This window comes from Balaenoptera ricei, chromosome 6 (assembly GCF_028023285.1).
Source record: "Balaenoptera ricei isolate mBalRic1 chromosome 6, mBalRic1.hap2, whole genome shotgun sequence".
Classification (NCBI taxonomy): domain Eukaryota; kingdom Metazoa; phylum Chordata; class Mammalia; order Artiodactyla; family Balaenopteridae; genus Balaenoptera; species Balaenoptera ricei.
The window spans coordinates 102,333,158-102,349,375 of record NC_082644.1 but is presented as its reverse complement, the minus strand read 5'-3'; the positions used below and the strand labels follow the sequence as shown (position 1 = coordinate 102,349,375).

Below are 16,218 nucleotides of genomic sequence, written 5' to 3'. Positions count from 1 at the left end.
TGCTATGAGTAGCATAATGTATAATACATACATAATACATAACACAGCATTATGCATCTGGTGTGTGTGGCACAGGGAGAGTATGCACATCAGAGGCTGATCAGAGTGTGGAGACAGTGTGTGTGTGTGTGTGTGTGGCATGGACTTTGTGAGGTTGGGAAAAGCAGGAGCCAGGCCACTGACAACTGAAGGCCATGTGTAAAGTGAGGAACTTATTCTGGGACAGAGAATCACCAAAGTGTTTTTAATGTATGTTTTTCTCCCTGCAGTTTCCCTTTTCTTTCCCAAATGTCACTCTCTTAGTGAGGTCTACCCTGACCACCTGACTTAAAACTACAATCCCTCTTGTATCCTTCGCCCTGCTTACTCTCCTTTGTTGTTTTTCCATGGTATGCATCACTGTGTAGCATCCTGTTTAATTTGGTTATTCATTCTTCCTTTCTCTGCACTCATATGGAAGTTCAAGGAAAACAGGGATTTCTGTGTTTTTATTTAAGAAGGCACTCCCAGTCCCTTAAATAGTTCATGTCGCAACACAGACTGTCCATTAACAATCGTTGAATGAGTGAATGAACCCCAGCAGGCACACGCTCTGTGCTTCATTGCTTCAGAGGAAGGAAGTGGCAGAAACAGAGGCAGCCTCTGAGATGTGATGGTTTTATTTCCATGAGAGTGTGGCAGGTTTGGGGCGGTTTGTGGGAGAAGTTAGAAAATAATTTGTGCAGCAGCATGAGGTAAAGCGGGGTTCCCTTCCCCAACCCACAGAATACCTCAGCCTAGAAGAGGGAGCCTGGAGCAAGGGGCCTCTGGATCACCAGGGGAAGGCCCTGGGGGGAATGGCGACAGACAGGACAGAGGGTCATGCCCCAGCTTGGGGAAGGAGCAACTGAGAGGTAAAGAGGCCTTGCAGTTGGGACAATGATAGCAAACCCAAATGTGGCCCTGCCTCCCAAAATCATGGACCAGGGGTAGAGAGACCACCAATCATACAAATAAACATACAACCTGTTTAGAGGGGGTTAAAAAAAGATGAGCGCTTCTTTAGGAAGCCCTGGTCTTGAGTTGTGAAGTCTTAGGAAAACTTAAACAGAGGACAGGCAGGTGGGAGACAGATCCCTGGAGGGCACCCTATCTTTCAGCCCTCTCCTTTGCTCATGTCTGGGCTGTGACTCCCTTTCACTGATCACCTCAGGCATTTAGATCAGCCTGATTCCTCCTGGGTAAACATGGAGCAAGTCCCCCTGCAATCACTTTCTCTCTGTTTGCAAAGGCTCTCGCTGTTAACCTGGATTCTTGCAGCAATCCAAGGGCCAGAAGGCCAGACGTGGCCACCCAGAGAGAGGGTAGGGTCTACAGTGAGTCAGTGGCAGACAAAAGCCTCCCAACTTGCACCTGTCCCAGCACTGTGTCCACTGTGGAAGGCTGTGAGCAGCTGTTACAACCTCAGACGAGCATGTGCAAGATGTGGGATGAGACCTCCCCGCAACTACAGTGGGAAAAGGGGCCCTGGGGAGGTGCACACATTTTACCCAAATGTACCTGAGATGCTTCCCGAGATAACCCCGAACAGGGCCTTGAGATCTCATGCTTTACTTGCACAGTGTTTTTTTGTTTGTTTGTTGTGTTTTTTGAGGGTACTAAATCGTTTATTGATTACACATGATAATGGATGATACACAAGCTTCATTCCCATCTATAACTTTATCTGGTACCATAATTCAATTTAGATAGTTTGCATGGGATGTGCCAACAATCATATTAATAACAAAAAAACTCCATGACTTTGCTTGGGTGACCCTTTTAATGGTGAACTCCAGGTTACAGCACAGTAACTGTCAGTTCAACTACACCAAGGTTTCTGAAGACAATGGCTTCTCCATCCAAGCAGGTTGTAATAGAACGTGGCATCACCCTGAAGGAATTCTTAGTTCACACTGTTGGGGTAGTTTACCAAAATGGCCTCAGAGTAGACTAACTTTACGCAGCACATTAAAAAAAAAAGACACATTTATTTAGTGTCATGATCAGACTATTACACTTAGCAATCAACAGCATGGGTGCAAAAAAAAAAAAAAATCTACATTAAAACCCTTTGTTGGAATGCTTGGCACTTTCCACAGAACAGAAACTAAAATCACCTGTTATACAATTAGTCACAAATACAGTCTTTGAGGGTTTTTTTTGTCCATACACATGAGTATGGTCTAGAACATGTCTTCTTTGTAGCAGCTAGGCCCTGCCGCCACTGTGCTTGGCTGAGTTCACAAATCTGTTGTAACTTGTAGCTTCCCTGTCACTTGTCTGGCTCTCCTCTCCTGCTAAGCTTTGCAATTAAAACCTTCTGCCATTGCCATAGCTATTGCTGCTGCTGGAACCACCATAGCCACCTTGGTTTCGTGGTTTGGCAAAGTATTGGCCTCCACTACCATAGGGGCCAGAACTTCGGCCTCCAAAGTTTCCTCCTTTCATGGGTCCAAAATTTGAAGATTGATTGTTGTAATTGCCAAAATGATTGTAGCTTCCGCCACCTCCAAAATTGCTTCCATCATTACTGAATCCATTATAGCCATCCCCACTGCCACCATATCCACCACCACTGCGGCTGCCACCAAAGCCACCTCGACCACTGAAGTTTCCTCCACGACCAAAGTTGTCATTCCCTCCAAAACCACCTCCGCGACCACCACCAAAGTTTCCAGAACCACTTCGACCTCTTTGGCTGGATGAAGCACTAGCCATCTCTTGCTTAGATAGGGCTTTCCTTTCTTCACAGTTGTGACCATTCACTGTGTGGTATTTCTTTTTTTTTTTTTTTTGGCTGCATTGGGTCTTCGTTGCTGTGCGTGGGTTTTCTCTGGTTGCAACGAGTGAGGGCTACTGTTCATTGTGGTGCGCAGGCTTCTCATTGTGGTGGCTTCTCTTGTTGCGGAGCACGGGCTCTAGGCACACGGGCTCAGTAGTGGTGGCTCGCGGGCTCAGTAGTTGTGGCTCACGGGCTCAGTAGTTGTGGCTCATGGGCTCTGGAGCACAGGCTCAGTAGTTGTAGCGCACGGGCTTAGTTGCTCCACGGCATGTGGGATCCTCCCAGACCAGGGCTCGAACCCGTGTCCTCTGCATTGGCAGGCGGACTCTCAACCACTGCACCACCAGGGAAGCCCCCTGTGTGATATTTCTGAATGACAGTCTTGTCTGTCTACGGAGTTGTGGTCATCAAAGGTTATGCAAGCAAAGTCTCTGTTTTTGCCACTGTCTCAGTCAGTCATGATTTCAATCACTTAAATTTTCCCATACTGTTCAAAATAATCTCTTAGGTGATGTTCTTCAGTGTCTTCTTTAATGCCACCAACAAAAATCTTCTTCGCAGTTAAGTGGGCACCAGGTCTTTAAGAATCTTCTCTTGAGACGGCCTTCTTTGGTTCCACAATTCTTCCATCCACCTTGTGTGGCCTTGCATTCACGGCTGCATCCACCTCCTCCACAGTGGCATATGTGATAAACCTGAAGCCTCTGGAGCGCTTGGTGTTTGGATCCCTCATTACCACACAGTCTGTGAGTGTTCCCCACTGCTCAAAATGGCTCCTCAGGCTCTCATCGGTTGTTTCAAAGCTCAAACCTCCAATGAAGAGTCCCACAGCTCTTTGGGAGACTCTGACTTAGACGCGATGGCAGTAGAGGGGGGGAGAATTTAATGATGCTTACTTGGCGGCATTCACGGGCAGAAAGGAGTAACCTAATGAACGTATCTCTACTTGTATGGTGGTTTTACAACTGCAAATTCTTGGGACTTCCCTGGGGGTGCAGTGGTTAAGAATCCTCCTGTCTGCAGGGGACATGGGTTCGAGCCCTGGTGTGGGAAGATCCCACATGCCACGGAGCAACTAAACCCGTGTGCCACAACTACTGAGCCTGCGCTCTAGAGCCCACAAGCTACAACTACTGAGCCCACGCGCCACAACTACCGAAGCCCGCACGCCCTAGAGCCCGTGCTCCGCAACAAGAGGAGCCACCACAACGAGAAGCCCGCGCACCGCAACGAAGAGTAGCCCCCCGCTGGCCGCAACTAGAGAAAGCCCGTGAGCAGCAACAAAAAGACCCAACACAAACAAAAACAAAGAAAAAAAAATCCTAAGTAAACAAACAAATTCCTAAGTAAAAAAAAAGCTGCAAATTCTTTGACATTCCTCCCATTGAGAGGTGGAGGTCTCTGTTCCCTCTGGGCCAACCTTAGTGATGCACTTACTAGCAATAGAATACAGCAGAAGTGATGTTATATAGCTTCTGAGGCTAGGTCATAGAATGCAGTTTTACAAGATGGAAAGAGTTTTGGAGATTGGTTGCACACAATAAATATGCTTCACACTACGAAACTGTATACTTAAAAATGGTTAAGATGGTAAGTTTTATGTTATGTGTATTTTACTACCATTTAAAAAAATCAGGCACCTTTCATATGATGACATATTATTTGGCAATAAAAAGGAATGAAGTATTGATACACGCTACAATGGGGATGAACCATGAAAACGTTATGCTAAATGAAGGAAGCCAGTCACAAAAGACCACATATATATTTTTTAAATTTTTATTTATTAATTTATTTATTTTTGGCTGCGTTGGGTCTTCATAGATGCGCGCGGGCTTTCTCTAGTCGCGGTGAGTGGGGGCTACTCTGTTGCTGTGCGCAGGCTTCTTATTGCAGTGGCTTCTCTTGTTGTGGAGCACGGGTTCTAGGCACGCGGGCTTCAGTAGTTGTGGCACGTGGGCTCAGTAGTTGTGGATCACGGGCTCTAGAGCGCAGGCTCAATAGTTGTGGCGCACAGGCTTAGTTGCTCCGCGGCATGTGGGATGTTCCCGGACCAGGGCTCGAACCCATGTCCCCTGCATTGGCAGGCGGATTCTTAACCGCTGCGCCACCAGGGAAGTCCCGATGTGTTCATTCTTGAAGCCAGGGTTGAGGAGGTAACACCTCTAAGAATTCTTAGGCACAGGCTCTCTGCCCAACTTCACAGGGACCCTGGACTTGTCTTGATGGGCTCCTTTGACACCTCTATGAGGTTGTCCACTCCAACTGCCAAGGGCTCCCAGGCCCTGCACACCTGCCTCCTGCAGGAAGACTGAGGGGCCCCGAAGACTTTCCATCAAGTTGAAGTTAGCCCATGATGTCATGTCCCAACAGTGACTCAGAGGCAAATCTAAAAATCAGATAATAAGCAGTTGGTACTTTGTTTGCTCAGACATCTTGTACTGTTCGGTTTGGTATTGCAAAACAAAGAACCACATGGAAGTTTACAGTTAAGGGAGATTTTTTGCTGTGAGTACACAGACATCCAGGCAGCTTTCCCAAACATACCTGAATGTTCCCTTCTGAGAAATCACAAGTGATTGGCAGGGAGAGGTCAGCAGAGCATTGTGGATGAGGGAACACCTGTACGTGGATCAGGACGTGGATGTGCGTATGGTGAGTGTGTGTATATGTCAGAGTACGCATGATTGAGCACGTGTGTAACTGTGCACGTGCATTGGGTAGATTTATGATTCTGTACTTGTGAGTCAGTGTAAGTGGCAAGTCTGAGTTTGTGTGAGCTAATGTGTGAGTTGAGAATGTGGGGAAATGTTGGAATGATGTGTGTGTGTGTGTGTGTGTGTGTGTGTGTGTGTGAGAACATGTAGGCACTTCAAATGATGGGGGAAAGGAGGAAGGGCTGGATGCTCACGGTTGGCCTGAGAAAGCCCCCAGGAAGTAAACCTGGGACACGAATGCTGCAGGGTTGATGGGAAACCACCTCCCTGGTCCCTGACTTGGAAAGCCCTAGGGCTGGCACTGCTTCCAGCTGGAGCCAGGGTTGATTACAATGTGCCTCTCTAGACCCAAGGCCAGTCTGTCCAGGTTCCTACTCTCAGACCCGCATTTGAAAGCCTCCTCTTATTTTTTTGTGCCCTGAGACCCCTCCTCGATAGACTGTCTCTATCTGCAGGCCCCTGCCTCATTTGCAGAGGGGGAGATGGGGTTGTCACCTTCCAGAAGGCAGCCTAGAGTTGCTTCTGTATAAATGGATTGAGCACAAGAACCAGGTAAAGAGGTCACCTGGCCTGTCTCTCCAGTCACAGAGAGATACCTGGTTCTAGAAAACTATAATCAGAGCTCCAGGGAATTTGAAGGAGCAAGGATACATCTTTTTCTTTCAGAGGGGACGTCCCCCTTGAACTGAGACTCAGGAGGCCTGACTCCAGACTGTGCTATTGCCCTAGAAGCTCAGGAAAGTCATTTCCCTCCTCTGGGCCTCTGTAGGAATAAAGATAATCTACAACACAGAATCTCTAAATTTTCTTCTTTTCTAAGTGGTTAGCACATGGTATTTTAATGATCTGTAAACTTATCTGTCTCCCCCACTAGAACCTAATGGACCGTTCCTGTCCCCCGGACCCCCATTCATACGTTGAAGCCTTAGCCCCCAACGTGATGGTATTTGGAGATGGGGCCCTTGGGAGATAATTAGGTTTAGATGAAGTCATGGGGTAAGGCCCCTATGATGGGATTAGTGTAATTATAAGAAGAGAAAGAGAGACCGGAGCTCTCTTGCACGCACTCTCTCTCACTCTCTCTCTCTGTCTCTGTCTCTCTCTGTCATGTGAGGACACAGCTAGAAGGCAGCTGTCTGCAAACCAGGAAGAGGATTCTCACCAGGACCCAAATCTGCTGGCTTGATCTTGGACTTCCCAGTCTCCAGAACTGCGAGAAATAAAAGTCTGTTGTTAAGTCACCCAGTCTATAGTATTCTGTTATAGCAGCCCAAGCTGACTAATGCAAATGTGGAGTTTTCTTCAGTATTTCCAGGGCTTGCCTAAGTTTCTGGCATATATTAAGGATGGCAATAGCAGTAATGGGATCTAAGAGTTATTGTACATTTCCTGTACCTGGTTCTATGCTGATCACTTCACACAGACTATCTTTTCTAATCAGCACAATAACTGATGATGTGTATGCCATGATGATCCCCAGCTTTTCAGAGAGGCCAAATAGCTTGCTCAGGTCACCCAGCTGGTAAAGGGAAGACCCCAAGCAGTCTGATTCCAGAGGCCCCTTTCTTAGGCATAAACAAAATCATCTTCCTTAGGAGGCATATCAAGGTGCTCAACAAACGAGGATTAAATATTGTTTGAGTGAAAGAAGCTGTTCCCTGCGGTTGAATGCCCTCCCCTTCTCAGTCTGCCAAATCCCTTTTCAGGGCTCAGTTTCCCTGACTCATAATGAGGACACAGTACTGTCTTGTGGATACCTTTTTTTAAACAATTTTTGGTGCTTTTTCCTTATTCTTACCTTAGCGATCTCTGACTTATTTCCTATATGACTTTGTGGGCTCCTCCAGGATGGACCTGTGTCTTACCTACTTCTCTATTCCCAATCCACTACCTAGATGTTTCTAGGCATATGGTAGGTGCTCAGTTGATGCTGGGTTGACCGACTAGCAAAAAGCCAAGGATGATTTCTGAAAATTTCCCCAAAGTGACCACATAATTAACATATATAAAACCACTGACCTATGGAATCATACATGTAGAACAAAATGTGTAAGTAGAGTTATGGGGAAAACACATTTTTCCTAAAGCAACTCTCAGTCTTTCCTCAATTTTGACTTTCAGAAATAATGCATAATTTAATAAGGTATTATTAATTTACTCAATGAGGTATAATGTACACTTTGATGGGTTTTGACAAATATATACACCTGTAAAACCATCACCCCAAAGAAGATATAAACTCTTCCAACATCCTAAAAAGTTACTTTGTGTCCCTTTCTAGATAATTCTTCCCACCCTTTGCCCTCTACAAAAATTGTTCTGATTTTTATCACTATAGTTTAGTTTGTCTGTCCTAGAACATCATCTAAATGAATCATACAGTATATACTCTTTTGTATGTGGCTCTTTTCGTAAACCTAATGTCTCTGAGTTCATCCATGATGTTGTCTGTAGTTCATTCCTTTCATTGCTGAATAGTATTCACTGTGTGGATATATTATTTCCTGTCAATATAAATTTGGGTTGTACATGAACTATCATGTACAAGTGATTTTGTAGGCTTATGATTTCATTTTTCTTGGGTAAATACCTAGAAGTGGAATTGCTGTGTCAGGCTATTTTCTTTGATACCCAGAGTCCTTTGTAATTGTTAGAAACAAGTAATTTTTCAGAAATGTGACCACTTAAAATGGCACATCATCATCATAAGGCCTGGAGATTTCCTGGAACATGAATGCTTTGTGTTCCTTTAATTGGCACACTAGGCAGTATATTCAGGGCTCCGAGTAGGCACAGAAAAAAGAGAGCAAAGAAAGAGTATGACCTGTTCACAGAACTGTATGAAGTTTCTCAGAGCATTTATGGTTTGAGCAGAGCAATGGACGATGCTAAAATCACTTGGTCGTTGCAGACCTTTGGAGTAAAGACTTCGACAGGATTAAGAGGGACTCAGACCACATGTTGGGTGTTGGCTAAGCCACGTCCTACCTGTGTAACCTTATACAAAGTTGCACAACTACCTCTGCATCTCAGTTTCTAGCTTGTAAAATGAGAGGAAAACCTTGTGAAACAAAGACAGACATTCTCTGCCCCCTGCACAGGGATGCTGTAAGGATGAGCTAAGATAAAAACTACCTAAGTCTCACCTTGATAAACTGTAAAGTGCTGTGCAATGTGAGATAGCACCGTGTGGAGAGAAGCGGGAACACACACAGAGCTCGTTTTGTGCTCCGATGACTGGCACTTATTGCCATGAGGACTCAGCTGCCCTTCTTTCAGGGGACTTCGGGCAAGGTCAGACACACAGTGACGATAACTCTTTGTGAGTTGCCAGCTGGACCCCGATACCTCTCTCCATTGTGTTCATCTCTGCAATGGGGGACTGTCAGGCTCTTTATTCCTTTACACCTGCAGGAGAATCGTTCCCCAAATCACAGCCACCTCCCCACCCTCCACACAGTATGTCTTCAACAATTTTGTCCCTCGCTGATCTTTATCACCCAACTCATTCTCCGTCCACCACTGCAGATGACCTAAGGTGACTATTTTATGGAAAATCTGTCTGGGGTAGTTCTAGCCAAAGACCTCAGGAAGAGATCTCAACTGGAGATAAAAGGTGAATGCAGGCAACATCACATACCAGCTGTGTTTATTGAGAACTTACCTCTGAGTGCTAAGTGCTCATAACCATTTTATGAGTTGGGCACTATTATTACCCTTAGTTTACAGATGAGGAGCATGAGGTAGGACTAGGAGTCTTAGAAACTGAGGATTCCACTGTTGTCACTACCAAGGCTGCTGCCAGGTCACATGATCTTGAGCCTCAGTCTCCCTCCCAGTAAAACGACAGTGAGGACGACCTCCCTTTAATTTTAGACATCTTTTCCAGCATCAACATCCTGTGAGTCCGTTTCTGACTCTGGATGAGTCAAATAGCCCCTCTGAAACTGTTTTCTCATCTGTAGAATGGGCAGAACCATCACCACCTGGCTAGGTGTTGCTGTGACAGCGTCCTGTGAAGAGGGAACTGTGCTGAGATACTGAGTGTGTGTCTCCTCAGGGCCCCTGAGCCCCTAGGAAATGGTGGGAACCCGTGATGAGCAGGAAACCAGGCACTTCCTTACAGGTTCCCCGTTCACTTGGTCAGGAGTGGACAGAAGAAACAACAGAGATTATGGGACATTTTGCCCTGACAGGATCTTGAGATCAGCTTGTTAAATACTTTCCATTTGATAGAAGAGAAAACTGATGCCAGCAAGGGTAGTGCTTTCTCCAAGGACACTTAGAGAGCAAGGGAAGAGCTGGAATTTGCAGCCCTGGCTCGCTGATGCCGGGTCAGTTCTTCCTGGAGCATCAAGATACTCACCTGCAGAAGAGAATGCTGCATCACTCCCTGGGCCCCACTCTCTGCCTGGGTTTGCTTCCTGTCTAGCCACATTTCAAGTAATTAATAGTCACGTGTGGCTAGTGGCTGTCATACTAGATAATTGCAGCTTGAGATGTGATGCTGTTTTATTAGGGATTGGCCACTGGGTGGCGATGTCATCCATTCTGATCCGCACTTGAGAAAAGACTCAGACACAGGAGTAAGGCCAAAGCAAGGTAATTTATTACCCTGTCCTTGCCTTCCCCTGTCCCTCCCCCTCCTTCAGAAGACCCACTTACAAAGAACTGCTGCTTAGCCTAGGCACAGACTTCCCGGAGCGCAGTAGGTGAGCTCTCACACGCGGCTGGGGCGTCGGGGCAGTTCAGCAGAGCCAGGTGGTGGGTAGGGATGCCAGTTGGAGCCAAATGCCCTCTAGTCCTGTCAGGCTTCCAGGTTACACAAGGAGAGGTGCTGTCTTACAGGAAACTTGTGCAGAATTTTACAAAGGAGTTTGGATACCCAAGTCGATGTTATCAAAGCTTTATTAGGAAAAGGCAGAATATACACCTGTGACCCATTTCTTAAGAAAAATTATTTGGAAAGAAGCTAAATAATCTGATAGGAAATTCTAGCTAACCACGAGGTCTTTGGAATTTTAGCCACTAGGCTCTTTCTTGTGCAAACTTTGCAAACAAGCTTTAATATTTTCTTTGCTCTCTGGTGAGGAGTACAGAAACTCATTACAATGTACTTTGCATCCAAGAAGACTAAGCCTACAAATGGAGTTTGCCTAGTTTCACCCTAAGACAGAGTAGTCCATGGGAATTTCATTATTCTCGTGCTGCGACAGTCCAGTGAATGGGTCATGAATCTGGGTATCCCTACCCATTTTAGAGGCAGCACGAAAAGTGTGAATTGAAGGGTTGAAGCACACACAGCCTCGGTACTGCGTCTGCATTCTGATCTATTGGGAACACTGTCCTTCTAAATTTCTTACCTTTCAGACACTGATCTAGCATGAGATCTGAAACACCAAAAAGACACCACCGTGGGGGCAATACTCTGGATCCCAACTTTTGGAAGGCTGAGGGGGGGATCACTTCCATTCCTCTCCCACTTACGGGTCATGTAGAACACCTGCCACCACCTGTGAAAGAAAGCTCAGTGTGAGTTCCTACCATTTGCACTGTGACCCCTTCTCTGAGCTTCTTGTGTTTGCTGGGAGCGCCTGATCAAGTTGAGTTCACTGTTAGAAGGCAGTCTATTTCCTCAAGCGTGACTCTCTAGGTGTGGCCCTGCAGGTGGACCCAGGGCAGGGGTAGAGCAGAGGAAGGGAGGAGTGCTGGCCAGGGATCTAGGAAGCAGGCTTGTCAAGGACCCAGGAGCACTGGAGGCAGAAATGAGCTGGAGCCCAGCCCTGATTTACCATGAGAAGGCTTCCACCTGCCCCCAGCTGCTTCTCCATTGCACACCAGTGCAATGAGCCGAGGCCAGCTGAGGACGTTTGAGGAACAAGGAGGGTGAGGGAAGAGATATTTGAAGGTATGACCTCTGGCAGGACAGTCAACTTCAGTAGGTCTGAAGTGAACTTTCCCTGGTGATGGAGCAGGCTTGAGAAGCAGAGCAGGATATTGACACTATCTAGACTGGCTTGGCCAGTATGAAAAAAGAATCATAATCCTGGATTCTGAGATACTTCAGGACTCAAACATTCCTTTTCTGGAATTTAAAAACCCAGATCCATGGACCTCTGGGTGTCAAAAAGCCACAGGAATTATATGCAAAACAGTGTGTGTTTGTGTGTGTGTGTGTGTGTGTCTGTGCATGCAAGCACACAGGGCATTTCTATGCAAAGGGGATAAATGAACTCAGGGGGTTGTGAAAAGAATAGCTTTGGAAGAATAAAGTTCTTGGTAGAACTTATTGGAAAAATAGGCTTCATGGCAAGACAATGCATATTTAAGATTTGACAACTGTTTAGTAAAGGAACATGCTTTTAAAAAAAACAACCAATACCATATTCAGGTATGATTGACATACAAAAGGCTGACCATATTTAATGTATACAACTTGGTGAGTTTGGGGATAAGTATACAGCCATTAAACCATCACCACAATCTATGCCGTAAACACATCCATCACCTCCAAAAGTTTCCTCCTGTCCTCTTTGTTATTACTTTTTGTGATATGAATATAACTTAAATCAACCCTCTTAGCAAAATATTAAGTGCACAATACAGTATTGTTAACTATGGACACTAAGCTGTACGGCAGATCTCTAGGACTTATTCATGGTGTATAACTGAAACTTTGTGTCCTCTAACCAACACCTTCCTGTTTCCCTCTCCCCATGGCCCCTGGCAACCACCATTCTACTCGTTTCTGTATATTTGATTATTTTAGATTTCTCATATCATGTAGTATTTGTCCTTCTGTGCCTGATTTAGATTACTTATCATAATGTCCTCCAGGTTCATCCATGATGTCGCAAATGTCAGGATTTCCTTCTCTTTTAAGGCTGAATAATATTCCATTGTATGTAGATACCACATTTTCTTTATTGATTCACCCACTGATGGACACTTCAGTTCTTTTTATATCTTGGCTATAATAATTGTGAATAATGCTGCAATGAACATGAGAATGCAGATATCTCTTCAAGATCATGATTTCAGTTCCTTTGGATATATACCCAGGAGTAGGATTGCTGGATCATACGGTAGTTCTAACTTTAATTTTCTGAGGAACTTCCATACTCCTTTCTATAATGGCTGCACCAATTTACATTCTCATCAACAGTGTACAAGGGTTCCCTTTTCTCCAAACCTTCACCAACACTTACCCCTCTCTTTTTTTAAAAAATAATAACCATCCTAACAGGTGTGAGATGATAGCTCAGTGTGGTTTTGATTTGCATTTCCCTGATGATTAGTGATGTTGAGCACCTTTTCATATACCTGTTGGCCATTTGTATGACTTCTTTGTAGAAATGTCTCCTCAGATCCTTTGCCCATTTAAAAAATCAGGTTATTTGGATTTTTGCTATTGAGTTGTAGGAGTTCCTTATATATTTTGGACATTAATCCTTTATAAGATATAGGGTTTGCAGATATTTTCTCCTATTCCATAGGCTGCGTTTTCATTTTGGTGATTGTTTCCTTGCCATGCAGGAATGTGCTTTTTATATACATCATCTCACCAACTTTCCCAAAGCTGACAGTCCAGAGATACTAAACAGCTTGTCCGGGTCTCACAGCTTTTATCGACCAGTTTCTGGGTCTCCCGACGCCTGCTCAGTGCTCTTTCAACTCCAACTCCGAGATCCAGGCTCCCCGACCTACCTGGTGCTGTGGCTGGCCCTCTCTGTCCAGGCTCTGGAGCTGAATCAGCTCTTCTTTCCACGGAGAGATACCAAGAAGTGACTTGCCTCCGCCAGAGTCTTGCTGCTGACAAATCTGGAACCCCTGAGTTCAGAAACACACTGGGCCAGATCCTGAAAGTGCCCAGCATGGCAGCTTTCTCTTTGAGCAATTCTCTCCCATGTACATGGAGAGGGGTTGCAAGTGGCCCTGGTACAGGGATGTCATTGCGTGTGAGCTCCTGGAGGGGGATGGGCACTGTGGGGAGAGAAAGGTGGAAAGGGACCCTGTGCCCTGGGGCTGGGCCTGCTACAGCGCACACAGCTCCTGGTGCCACCTGGAAAACAGGTTTCCTAACTCCCAGGCCACCTAATTTTCCCTCCCACTAAACCACTCCTCTGGTGCATCTACCCCAAACCAGTTGAGCAAGCCCAGTGAGTGATTGGAAGGATAACCACGGTGCTCATCTTCTGTCCAACCGCGCTACCTTGGGTGGATTTAATATTGAGGAACCTCTGAGGTTCAAGAATATCACCGATGAAAATAAAAAGACAAAGTAAGATCATGGTTTAAGCTGAACCTACTTTCAGTTTTATGCGTAAAAATGTCTTTTATTTCTACAACACTACTTTAGAGTTCACATGATAGGTTCATATATTTGAAAAGCATCTATGGGATTGTCGCGCGGTCCCCTTCGCCGCCGGCCTCCTCCTCCCGCCGCGCGCGCTCCCGCGAGGGCCCAGGAACCCGGCGAGCCGGCTGCGCGTTCTGAGTCGCCGCCCTAGCCGCCGGCCTCCGGGGCCGGCGCTTCCAGGCCGGGCTGGACAGGCACCTCCCGCCCCTCGAGGCAACCGCCGCCTACCCGCGTGTGTGGAAGGAGCCGCCGCCGCCGCCGGTGCAGACCGCGGAAGAGTCCGGGGCCCCGAGACATGGGCAACATCCCGCCGCGCTGCGAGAACAGGTTCCGGTCACTTCCGCCTGTCGGAACCCCGTCCCCGGCAGCCGCGCTAGTTCCGGCGCCCGGAACCTGGCGGGGACGGCGAGGAGTCCGGCCCGAGACGCGGCCGAGGCTGCGGCCATGACCGGCCGGCAGCCCCAGATGGAGAGCGGAGCCTAGCGGGCCCGGCCCGGCGGCGGGGACTCGCAGGCTCCCGAGACCCGGCGGAGGAGCCGACACCCAGCCCTGAGCCAATCCCGCCCCGGCCCCGGAGGGACTCCCGGGCGCCCTTCCCCGCGGCTCGCCCACTTCCCTCCGTGACGAAGTTTTCTCCTGTGCCTTCCCGAGAAGGATCGCTCTCTCGCTCTAGGACTCGCCTTCTGGCGGACTTGCTTGGTTTGCTTTGGGAGGTAACTTGCTTCGCTCCCACCCACATCTCCTTTCCTTGACCTCTTCCAGTCGGACGTTCTAGGTGACTGAATGGAGTTTTGAGTTGGACTCTTGTGTCCCTTACAGAGTTGAGCCTGGTCCTGGAGCGCTGGGGGTGGGGTGGCGTCAGCTGTAAGATGCAAGTTAGATAAAAGGAGGACCTCTCGCCAAGGGCCCCAGTGAATGGCACACAGTCTACTATCACCGACGGGTTGGTATGAAGCTTCCCCTGCGCTTAGCCTCCCTGGATGGGGCCCGACCTAGCCGGAGAGTCAGGAATTGCCGATTACCTTTGCCCAGTGAAGTTGACAGGCGTCAGAGAGAGGGTTGTTTTGGAGCTGTGCAATTAGCCTGAGGTTGCTGCCAGGTTATCCGGTTGATTGAATTTGGAAATGTAGGGTTTTTTTTTGTTTGTTTGTTTGGTTGGTTTTTGTTTTTGTTTTTCTGAAGAGAAGCATTTCTCCAGATTCTCAGAGGAGAGGTAGGTAAAGCCATGACTGTGTTTTTCTGTCTGCAGTGTGCATTAGGATTCTGTACTGATCTTGGAATCAGAGGGTGAATGTCAGTGCCCGAAGTCAGCTGGGGTATTGGTGCATCGTCAGTTTTACTCCTGTCCTGTAGTTCTCTAGACTCTGTTGCATTTTAGGAATTTCTGTTTGTGAACTTCATTCTGAGACTGCCACATGATGATTTATGAATTTGATATCCTTTAAGTATTGACTTGCACAGTGTTTATTATCTAATAGTTTTCCAGAATGTTGGAGTTACCAGTAAATCACAGGCTCCTGGTGAGGACAATATCAAGGAGCTAAAAAAAAGGCGAGGGAACATCATGGGGCTTGATTTTTTTTTTTTAAATAAATTTATTTATTTTTAAATTTATTTTTGGCTGCGTTGGGTCTTCGTTGCTGCGAGTGGGCTTTCTCTGGTTGCAGCGAGCGGGGGCTACTCTTCGTTGTGGTGCACGGGTTTCTCACTGCGGTGGCTTGTCCTGTTGCGGAGCACGGGCTCTAGGCTTGCGAGCTTCGGTAGTTGCAGCACGCGGGCTCAGTAGTTGTGGCGCGCGGGCTTAGTTGCTCCGCGGCATGTGTGATCTTCCTGGACCAGGGCTCGAACCCGTGTGCCCTGCATTGGCAGGCAGATTCTTAACCACTGTGCCACCAGGGAAGTCCATGGGGCTTGATTTTAATTATTGCGTTTTTAGTATTTCATCTTCCAGAAACATTTGCATTTAAGGGGTATAAAGCCTAAGTGAATTATGTAGTAGAAACTGGCAGGTGGATTTGTTGAGTTGGGTGAGTCCTTTATAGTACTTACCTATGTTGCTTGGTGGTGGTTGGTAAATTGAGCTAGACTATGTGTGGTTTAAGTAGAGTTCCCTTATTCTTAAGAGTTATTCTTTGGACTATTAGATGAAGTGATAAAAGCATATTCCTTTACTACATTTTACTTCTCAGTTTAATTATGACATTGTATCCAGGTCCCAGGTTTTACTCAGCCTTTTTTTTTTGGTCAACCTTCAAACTATTACAGCATTAAAAAAAAAAAAATCAAATAACTGAAGTAAGGGACCAAAGAAAGCACTTTGATGAGAAGTGCAACAATTG

At 46.6% G+C, this 16,218-nt stretch overlaps 1 protein-coding gene and 1 pseudogene across 2 annotated transcripts in view; one reads left to right on the top strand and one right to left on the bottom strand.

Annotated features, from left to right (window-relative positions):
• Nucleotides 1-2,331: 2,331 nt before the first annotated feature.
• LOC132367943 (heterogeneous nuclear ribonucleoprotein A1-like) lies at nt 2,332-3,551 on the bottom strand (annotated as a pseudogene).
• Nucleotides 3,552-14,005: 10,454 nt separating this feature from the next.
• ZFP37 (ZFP37 zinc finger protein) overlaps nt 14,006-16,218 on the top strand; it is a 45,877-nt gene continuing 43,664 nt past the window's right edge. Inside the window, exon 1 of one of the 2 annotated variants that reach the window (XM_059925340.1) lies at nt 14,006-14,592. The gene's annotated coding sequence lies outside the window, so the exon portion shown is untranslated. Of the gene's footprint in view, nt 14,593-15,026; nt 15,093-16,218 lie in introns of those variants that run through there. The other variant, XM_059925341.1, reaches the window with a different exon arrangement.